The following is an 11,903-nucleotide window of genomic DNA, read 5'->3' as shown; positions in this document are numbered from 1 at the left end:
GACATTTTAGATTTTGTGACTTGGGTAGACATCTGTTGGGTTACTATCACAGATATCATAGCCACAGTAGCTTGCAAAGAAACCTATGGGTTGGGAAATAGCAGAGACAGAAACATTTACCTCACTTACCTGAGGGGCCTCCATGATTGGCAAGTAGTTGAGAGGCACATCATTGTCGAGATTATTCCTGTTAAGATCAATAAGAACCCTCTTTTCTTGGATCCAACAATCAAGTTTATTTGTTGGGTTCTCAATTAAGAGGTCTTTATACACATGGTTTGCTATCATCATAATCAATCTAGCATAGTATATATTCGCAGACCTCTTCTTAATGTCTCCTAACTTATACCCTAATTCATACATGACAGGACTGCTAAAATTGAAGTACTTATCACTTAAAAGCATTTAAAGCATATTAAAAATAGAGTAACTAACAGCATCAAAATTGCTAATCTTTCCTGAAAAAGCTTTAACAAAAGATTCGCAGAGAAAGCTACATTCTTTTCTAAGGCCCATTCTCCTAACCTCACCTAACTTGGCAGGATTAAGAGAATAACCCATAGAAACAAGCATGTTTCTCACTTCTGTCTCTGTGTGTGGGGCAAGTATGTTGTTTTCAGGAAATTTAAAGCAAGATTGAATTGCATCACAGTTTTGTAGTCCAAATCTCCTCCACAACCTCACAGTAGATAACGAGAGATTCAAGCATTGCATAGCTTAGTTTGTAACTTTGAATGAAGTCCATCATCTTGTGATAGTCCTCAGAAGCAGAAATGTCCTTGTTTACCAGTGTTACAAAGTTGTTATTTTTATACACGAATCCTGATTGAGACATGAGTTTGACTACAGGTGCCTTTGCTGTGATTAGTAGTAGTTACAGAGAAAGGGGATTTTGCTTTGGAGACGAAAAGAGTAAAATTGCTTTGAGAAAGATAAAAGTAAAATGAAAAATAAAAGTGGGCTTTTATACTTTCTCATAAATAAACAAGTAAAAATTAAAAAGAACAATAAAGTACCCAATGAAATTTTCCCAAAATAGCCGTTTTAAAAATAAAATAAACTATAGAAATTGTAGAGGCTATCCATCAAAATATACTTACAGACTGTAAGTAAATTCGACGGATAAGAAATAGAATTAATGGATATGATTAAAGCAATTCGACGGATGAAGATTAAATAGATATTCGTCAAGATAAAAAGTACTCAGAAAAATATTTGATTTTTAACAGATAATGAAATTCAACGGATATTCATTTTCAACGGATAATCACATCCGTCGAGATATAAATTTTGACTTAGCCAAAATTTTATCTTAACAAGAAAAATCAAATTTGGTTTTGGCTACATAACAAGTTGCTTAGACATAAAAAGAATTTAGGAATAATTAAGCATACCTAATTCACCAACCTAGTTAAGGTGGACTCATCAAGTGGCTTGGTAAACATGTCTGCAAGTTGCTTCTCACTTGGAACAAAATAAAGTTCCATAGTACCATTCATGACATGTTCTCGAATGAAGTGGTACTTGATGTCAATGTGCTTGGTCCTTGAATGCTGCACAAGATTTTCAGTGTTATCAATGGCACTTGTGTTGTCACAGAAAATTGGGATCTTGTCTACATTTAGACCATAGTCCAATAGTTGCTTCTTCATCCATAAAATCTGTGCACAACAACTACCAGCAGTAATATATTCATCCTCAGTTGTAGAAGTAGAGACTGGATTTTATTTCTTACTAAACCAGGACACTAGCTTGTTTCCTAGAAATTGACAGGATCCTGTTGTACTTTTTCTATCAATTTTATAACCTGCATAATCTACATCTGAATAACCAATTAGATCAAAACCAGAATCTCTAGGATACCAAATACCAAGTTTTGGTGTTCCGTTGAGATATCTGAAAATTCTCTTAATAGCTATTAAATGAGATTCCCTAGGATCAGCTTGAAATCTAGCTCAAAGATAGGTAGCAAACATTATATCAAGCCTACTAGCTGTTAAGTATAGACATTTCAGTAGTGTCCAATTCATGTTTAGTGGCAGTGGTCATGGGAGTTTTTACGGATGTGCAATCCATTAAGTCAAATTTCTTTAAAAGATCATAAATATATTTGGTTTGACTAATGAATATTCCACCACTAACTTGCTTAACTTGTAAACCAAGAAAGTAAGTTAGTTCTCCCATCATGCTCATTTCATACTTACTTTGCATCAATTTGGAAAACTTTTTGCACAGTTTCTCATCTGTAGAGCCAAATATAATAGCATCTACATAAATCTGAACAAGTATACTAGAGCCATTAACAGTTTTAAAGAAATAAGTTATGACGGACCAACACTACTAACTAGCAGAAATATGCATAATATTAATTGAACAGTAAAGTACTACAAAAGATAGAATATTAAAGCTACAACCCTTAACCACAATTCCGAATACACATGAATTAGTTTGAACAACATCTAACATCTTCATTATTATAGACCAAAAATATCTTAAGCCAAATTACTACCAAATTTTAAACCCAAATTTATAATCTTTAGGGAACTACTAGTTCCCTACCTGCTCCAACATTTGACGGTAGGCATACCCCGAGTCCCTAGAAGTCTTACGCGCGATTTGCTTGAAACGAACCATCTTCGGGTTTCACTGAAGGGATAACATCAATAACAATATTAATGAGCAAAATGCTCAGCAAGTGAAAAGCAGTGAATAACAATTCATCATATACCCAATAAAATGATAACAAAAATTAATCAATAATATGAAATCTCAAATAAAAGATCAAATTTCTAATAAGTGAAAGGAAATTGGAAATCTCACAGCGCTATGAGCAATAAGGGGTGATCAACCCACATCAAAGCTCCGAACCACATAACAAGTGATTCACAACCGTTGAGGATCCTCGGCACACATTGGCCATATAAAACCATCAGGCTCCCTGCTATTGAGGTTTAATAGTGACTGGCACCTCAGTCTTGTCAGAACATACCATCCAATTCCTTTTAATAATTCATTTTAATTTAAAAGGGATTCTTGATCAAGGATAAGATAACAAGGGTTGGTATTGTCAAAGTTCAAATGAGGGGATATTATTAGTGTTTAGGTTTCCAAAAGAAATGATTCTAATTTATGAGGGGTTTAGGGTTCACATGATATATTAAGGGACTATTGTAGGGTATTCACATGGATAAGAAGTAATATGTGGTGAAAAGGGGATCAATTCAAGTATGAAAGAGATTAACTAAATTCAAGATCTAATCATTGGGTAATGTCAAGGACTAATTAATCTTATTGAAACTGTAGTCATACATTCACAGGGTATTTAATCACAAGAAATATAATTATAGAGGTAAGTTGAGAGTTCACTTGCCTAAGCTACGCTTACTGAGTACTTGAATGGAATCGTCTATGGATTCCTTTCATGGCGTCCTACTTGAACCTATGATAAATAGTATCCTCATTACAACTCTTGCTAACTACCCTTTCGCGTATACTATAAATAAATAAATATATATATACATATACACACACATATATACTTAAATTCTACTAATTACAAGTAATATATGCATCACATAAATCACATAACACATAGCAAGAAATGGCATGACAATAGTACATTTAAATTTTTCTACCTTGGTCACTAGCAATTAACCATATACACATAATTATCATGACCAATACTCCTAATCCTCCTTTTACAGATCTCAACTCAACCTAAATTTAGTAAGGAACACTTATGCCTCACTTTCAATGACTCACCAATGCAATGCACACTATTTGACTTACCGAATGCACACCTTGGCACCAATTGTGTGCCTTGGAAAAAATATGAGGTTCTACCTTGGGCCTTTGCTATATTCTAACTCCTAACACTTCTTGTGACTTTAAGCTAATTTTAGCAATTGGTTTGACATCAAGGTCTCACTTAAAGGATACACATATGCAATGCACTTCTCTAAAGTTTCCATAGGTAACTCTAATGATGACTCTCGGGTGTTTTGGTGGAAATAAGGTATCTCCACCTTGGGCCTTCACTCCTATGGCGCCCTCTAAACCCGGGTCAGAAGTTTGGGGTCCACACACACACACACACCTTATTTATAACCTGCTTATAACGATGATAAAGATAATAATAATATGCAGTGACCCTACTTACCAACTACCACGGACCGTAACAGGTTAAAGTATGTACACAAGCCACACACACACACTTATATTATAAACGCCCAAATCCCAACTATTCAAACTTAAAACTGAATAATATTAAACATCATTACAAACTTTATAAACTTAAACTATCCCAAAAGCGGTCAGCTAGCTTAACTCGATCAACCTGGACCCCTAGCTCTCGCACTGGATTGGGGATCCTCGCTACCAACCAGTTCCTTCTTAACTGGAAAAGAACATAAACAACATCGCACAAATAAGCTAACTAGCTCAGCAAGTGACATTGGCAAGACTGAGAATAATGATCATCAAGTAAAAAGAGTTAAGGTATCAAGTGAACAAGGAATAATGATTTAGAATTGGATATTATATTTTCATTTTAAAAATCAAGGTTAGGTTGTTGATCAGTCACGCACTAACCCCGAGCAAGGCACACAGCTCTGCTCTAATTACTGGATCCAAGGTACTCATTAGCATAACCTGACCACTAATCTGGTCTGACCACGAATCTCGTCCACAATTTTATAAAATAATCCAATTCTATCACAATAACAGAATAAGCAATGTAAAGAAATAAACATAATCATAAATAATAGTGGATTTCCAATCATGAGATGGTTTCAATCTTCACAAGGAAACAATATAGCAATTTCAAAGAATGGCTATCAGGTGGTGAAAGGATTGGATAACAAAAGACTCAAAGTTGCAAGGTTATAAGGATTTGGTCTTTCAAAGCATAAGGTACAATGGTTTGAATATGTAAGCAATCTTGATTCAGTGTTCGGTATTTAGTTTGTATGTATTTGTGGAGTAGTATCATATATCTGTGGTTCGTATTTGGGTAATCAACAATCAATGGTTCGGAAAGAATAAGGTTTACGGCTCAAAGATCAATAGTTGGAATCAAGGTTTAGGGTTCAGTGCTTCAAAGCACTTGCTATATAAAACAGGGCTATCAATTATCTACAATATATCTCGAGAAAGTTCAGAACACTTGTCTGGTATTAGCTTGCTATACTTCACTAACTTCCAATCACAATCTCATATTCCTCGACTACTTGTTTTCCTTTCCTACGCCTTGCTTCTTCTGCTCACATATCATAAGTATATATCAATACTCAACTCATATAATTCTATTCGGTATACACTTCTATCTACCATTCGTTTTACCCAAATCCGACTAACAGATTAAAAGTTATGCTAAAAACAAGTAAACACTGATCACATAGTCCAACAGTCAAACAAACAAGTCACATATAACACATAGCACATCAAACAATCAATGAAATTTCATTTATAAGGAAGTCTCGGGTCATAAACAGTCTTTCGGGTATTTAATATGATTTTTAACATATTTTTCGGAGTCAAAATGGGTCGTTGGATAAGTTTTAAAGCAATAAACAGGGTTCGGTTGGCCAAATCTGGCTTCATAATAATTTTATAATAATTATTGAGCCTTGAGAATAATTTAAAATAATATTTTAAAGCTCGAAACTATTTTTCGGAATTTTTAAATCATTTAACAATAGTTAAATCCAATTAAATAATTAATTAAAATTAATTAATAAATAATTAAACTAATTAATCAAATATTATTTAAAATAATTTAGATTTATTTTTAAATTAAAAACAAATTTTAGAAATAAAATAAATGATTTTGGGAATTTAAAAATAATTAAAAGTATTTTTAAATCATTTTATAAAAAAGAAATCCTATTTTTTAAAATAAATAAAATAGAAATCCTATTTTTAAAAGTTTTGTAAACATAAATCTTGTTTTTAAAAACATTTTTTAAGATACGGGGACTAAATTGTAAGGTTGATCAAACTACAGGGGTCAAACTGTAGTTTGACCACTTTCTTCACCACGTCGCTGGCGTCGCCATTGCCGGCGACCCCGAGGTCGCCGGAAACGAGGCAGAAGCCTCGAATGGCCGTGAAACTCTCCAGAAATCAGAAATAAACGATATGCAACTCAGTGGTGTAATCAAAATCTGAAACCACACCCGGAATCGATCGAATCGATCGAAACAAAAACTCGCCACCGGAGAGTTCTAGAAATTCCAGCGAAAACTTTAAAAGTTAACTCTGTTCAAACCAGGAATCGTCTGATTACATACTATACATGAATCGATTGCAAATTTTAAGGGGAACAAAACCTACTATCTCTCAACATCCAATAAACCATAAATAAGAAACCCCCAAATTCAATCAAGAACATTCAAACGAATTATAAACCCTAATTTCTAAATTCGAAAATTAAACTCACTTTTGAACATGTTATTGAACTCTAAATCAGTCATATGACATATCAAAATCATCAGGAAGAAAAGCTCTTCAACATGTAAGCATCAAATCATTCAAACAATCATCCGAACAAAAATTCATATTTTTAGTCAAAATAATTCGAAATTAATAAAAATTATAGAAAAATATCCTTTGATTCTGCAGTTCTGAAACTTGGATAATCTGATAGTACTCTTTAAACCCTTCATTTTGATTACCAGAGCTTTCCAAACGAATTTCAATAACACCTCCGATTTGAAGGTTTTATAAATATATGTATTTTCTCTGTAAAATTATATAATTACTGTTTGCAAATGATTTTCTGTACGAAATAAAATACGGTAAAGGCTATTCATAATTACGAAAAATTAGTATCCCGTTGGATCATTTCGGATATAAAATAGTACGTTTATTTATTAAAACTGATCCTAATGGTACCGGTTTTAGAGATAATTATCCAAATCAGTACAATTTGTACTGCGGTCTTGGTCTCAGCGCCTGGTTACATGTATTACGAGGTGATAATTGTGATAGTTTAATAAAAAGATCCCGTTTATCAAAAATATGAGTTTTATTGATTTACCGAAACGAATTTTGTATCGAAAATATTACACCGGGACCCGCACAGGACAAACCGTACGCCGGATCGAAAAAGTCGAAACATGGAAAATGCTCGGAATATTGCAATTAGGTCAGGAAGGAGTTCTCAGAAGAGTTTCGGGTTATAAAAATGTAAGAACAGGTGAAGTCAGCTGGTTCCCGATTATATAAAATAGTTTATAATTACTCGGAAAAAGAATTTATAAAATCCATAAATTTCCTATAAAATCATAAATCAACATAAAAATAAATAGGAAGATATGACAATTATCTATATTTTATTTTGGACATATAAAAATTAAAATACTCAATTAATATTATTTTTAAACATCCAAACACATATACCACTTAACAAATAATTCACATAATAAATACTGAACATGCATAATATTTATTTATTAGCAAAAATAATTATACGATATATCCCAGATATTACATCCTTCCCCCCTTAAAAGGATTCTGTCCTCAGAATCTCCTACGAAAACAGACGAGGGTACTTTTCTCTCATATCACTTTCTAACTCCCAGGTTGATTCTTCAACCTTCGGGTTTCTTCAAAGTACTCTTACTAACTTTTCCACTTTATTTCTTAACACTTTCTCTCTTTCTTCTAGAATCTGTATCGGACTATCTACATATGACAAATCTGTTTGAAGTTCTATTGGCTCATATTCGATTACATGCCTGGAGTCTGGATTATACTTCTTAAGCATCGATACGTGAAAAATATTGTGAATGTGCTCCATGTGCGGGGGTAATGCCAACTCGTAAGCTACTTTGCCAACACGCTTTAGAATCTCAAAAGGTCCAACATATCTAGGGCTCAGTTTTCCTTTCTTCCCAAATCTCGTCAATCCCTTCCATGGCGATACTTTTAACAATACCTGATTTCCTGCTTCGAATTCTGTTAGGTCACACACACTGTAGAGGGGGTGAATACAGTGTAAAATACAATCAAATCGAACTTTTAATATTTCAAGTAACAGAAAACAAACTTTATTGAAACAATAAACTCTGTTACAGTATGGAACTGTTACCTCTCAGTGATGAACAAATATCACGAGAGCTGCTAGGGTTACAATGAATAATCTTCTCGAATACGATAACACTTCTAGTGTAAACCCTATGTCTGTGTTTATATACTACACAGTTACAATATAATCGCTAATTGATATGGAATATAATTCTGCTTCATAAAATATATCAATCATATATCTTTTCTTCCAAGTATTCTATTCTTCATAGAATTCCTTCTTCATACATATCTCTTCTTGCGTTTGTCTTGATCTTCTTTCCTTTCAATCAGCCGCTTTCCTTATCTGAAAGTCTCCTTAAGTCATGATATTATCTCCTGATAAATATCTCCTGATAACTTAAGTTCTGACCACTTAAGTTCTGACTAAAGTATAAGTACTGATTTCCAATCAAGTACTGATTTGTCCTGTTTAAGTAAGATCTGAAGACTAAACACAAATCATATTAGACATGACATTATCAAATATATCTAACAATCTCCCCCAACTTGTAAATTAGCATAATATACAAGTTTAACAGATATTTGATGATGTCAAAAACATTAAGTACAAATGCATGAGAATTAGACTAGATAACTACAACTTATAGTCCTTAAAGCTTTACCAATCCTTAACTTCTGATAAAAACTTCAGTCTGTACAAATATCAGAATTTAAGCAGTTGTAGATCTTGACTTGGCTTCACTTTCTGATCTTTCTGATGTCAGGAGTTGTTCTAAGATAGTTCTTTAATAAACATCTTTCAGCATATCTAAGTTCATCAATCATTCTCCTTTTAGCATCTTTAAGCTCTGCATTATCTTTACCAATTTGAAAGATTGCAGCCCTGAGATCATTAAACATTGCTTTTCTTATATCCTGATCCAGTCTGATCAAATAAGCTTTATCAGACTCAAGATTGAATTCCACATCCCTGTAACCCAGAAAGGTAGTTATAATTTTAGCAGTGTTGGGCTTCATTTCAACTATATCACCCTTGTGATGTCTGTACTTTGGAACATATGTGCTATCAGACTTAACAGAATAAAGTCTTTTTTGTCTCTGAATCTGATCCTTCAAATAGTTTACAGCACTTCCTGTCAATCTGTCATCCACTTGAAGTAAGAATAGTACATGCTCCAGTTCTTCAAAATACTTCAATGGAATGACATTTTGCCTTATATGATAAACCCTACCATCTGTCATAAAGTACAACAAGATGTGTTCTTTCAAGTAGGTATGGTAAACCATCTGTACAGATTCCAGTTGATTCAATCTCTCAGGAGTTGCTCCAATACCTGGTTCACTCAAGGAAGTTGGATCATTGGTAGTGTTATGTATTCTTCTTTCATCAGCACTTCCCAATCCAGTTTTATCTCTTGCTTCCTTTCTAGTAACTAGTCTAGCTTCAAAACCACTTGCAGTAGTCTTCAAAGGTTGAGTCTGTTTTGCTTTAGTGAATCCTGGTAGGAGTTTCTTTGGTCTATCTTCTGATATCAAGTTAACTTGAGCTATGTCAGAGGTTACTTGCTTCTTTGGAATATCAGAACTTACTGACTCTTCACTCTGAACAACTTGAGCCATGTCAGAGATTGTTTTAAGAGCTTTTCTTGAAGTCAGAGCAAGATCATCCTTTTCATCAGTGATTTCTTCATTCTCAGGAGGCACATAAACCTTGATAGGTTCACCAACCTTTTCTTTACCTTTGGATCTTGGATCTATCTGCGGTTGTGATTTAGCCAATGTTGCTTCAGTATATGTCCTTTCTTTTATCACAATGCCTTTGAGTTTTGGAAGTGTCTTTTTACCAGAAGCTTCAGATTTAGATGTGACTTTTTCTGATTTAAGTCTGGCTTCTTCTTCCATTAAACTCTCCAAGTCCATTCCTGGATTTTCCTGAAGAAATAATTGTCTTGACATTTCTTCATCAAGATCTAAAAGTTCATCAGAACTTATCCTTTCACCAGCATCAGAACTTGTCCTGTGACTTGTGATTTCAGCTTTTCTTGATGAGAAACCTCTACCTTGACTATGACCTCTACCCATTCCAGGGTTTCCTTGATCATCCTTCCCTTTCAGTGTCTTGTCAGTCTTGCATTTGGACTTAAGTACTTTCTCTGTAACGACCGAGAAATTACGCTTGTATTATATTATAATAATGATAAAGTATGTGTATTATTATGTGATTAAATGTGTTAAGTCATTAAACCCTAACTGCTATATGTTATGTGTTGACTGTTTTGATCCAAACGTGTTTTGGATATTTATTGAGCATTTTATCGTCAGTTATATATTTTATATCAAAACCTGTACAGCTTAAAACTATGTTTTAAAAGCCCGTATTTCAAACAAAATCATTGGCCCTATTTTATTTAAAATGCCCTATACCATATCGCTATTCTGAACCCTTAGATGTTTTATAAATTGACCTTTTTTTCACGAAAAATGACTTTTTCGGACCCCTTCGGGTACCAAAAACCCCACAAAAATTTCATTTTTATTTTTATATGATCATGAAATTATCATATATCATTTTTCTTTGTATTTTTGTAATATTCACAATTTTTGGGAATTTTTAGCATTTATTTTGTATTTATTGGATATTTAAAAATTCAATATTAATACCCAAAAATTATTAAAATTGGGGCCAAATATTTTTATTAGGAGTGTAATTAGACCCTTAATTTTACTTAGGGGTATTATTTTCATAAATATAAGAACCTGATTTACTATTAATTTTTCAGTTAATTATAATTAAAAATCAGAAAAAAATAAAAAGAAAATTAGAAAGGGAATTAGGGTTAGGGTTTGTGAAGAACAGAGCAGGAGGATCAAAGCTGATTTTCATCGTGATTCCGGAGTCCAAATTAGTCATGTGAGTACTCGTTTTGAAGCTTATGATCTGTAGTTTTCGATTATGTAATTGTTTTTGATGTTTGATTGATTGAATTGAAATTTGTATTTTCGGGTTTAATTTCTTGAATTCGGGTTTGCAGTTCTGTTAATTGTTTGATGATTCTGTTAGCATAGACGTTTAGATCATTGAATTTGGGATCGATTGGCACCGGGTTTGTGTTCGTTGACTTCCGTTTCGTGCTCACCGGAGAACGCCGCCGCCGCCGTGTTCTTCGTGTTTCCGGCCACGTTTCGACGAGAGGAGGACGAGGGAAGGAGGAGGAAGGTGCTGGGAGCGTCGTTGTGTTGCTGTGCTTCGAAATCCCAGTAGAATCGTGCCTGAAAAACCGAGTTTCGTCGTGGATGGGCCGCCGGAAAGCAGCCCGCCAGCATCGGGTTCTGGGTTGCAGGGTTTGTTCTTCGTGACCCGATAACCCGAGGTCGACCCGGTTTGCAACCCGGAAACGACCCGGGTTTGATCCTTCAGAACCCAAACTCTGTTCTGATTTTGTGTTTTTTAGTAATTAATTATTTATTTATATTTTAGTAATTAAAATCAGTTTTTAATAATTCTAAAACTTAATTAAAAATTAGTTTTAAATTCTGAAAAATAGTATTATTAATTTCTAAATTATTTTATAAAATTATAAATTCAAAATTAATTATTTAATTAATTATTTAATTATTTATCTAATTATTTATTAATTATCTAATTAATTAATAATTGGGTAATTAATTAATAATTAGGTAATTAATTAATAAATAAGAATTAGAAATAATTAAGTGATATGATTAATAATCTAATAATTAGTTAATAATGCGAATAGTAATTCGATAATTAGAATTAGTATTCGAGCGTTAGTTATTCGAATAATATTGCGGTAATTATTTATAGCGTATAATTAAATATCGGTAACTAATTGATTAGCGAATCGTATGAG

Source organism: Apium graveolens, chromosome 2 (assembly GCF_009905375.1).
Source record: "Apium graveolens cultivar Ventura chromosome 2, ASM990537v1, whole genome shotgun sequence".
Classification (NCBI taxonomy): Eukaryota; Viridiplantae; Streptophyta; class Magnoliopsida; order Apiales; family Apiaceae; genus Apium; species Apium graveolens.
The sequence above is the reverse complement of the archived record's forward strand: the minus strand, read 5'-3'. Positions refer to the sequence as shown.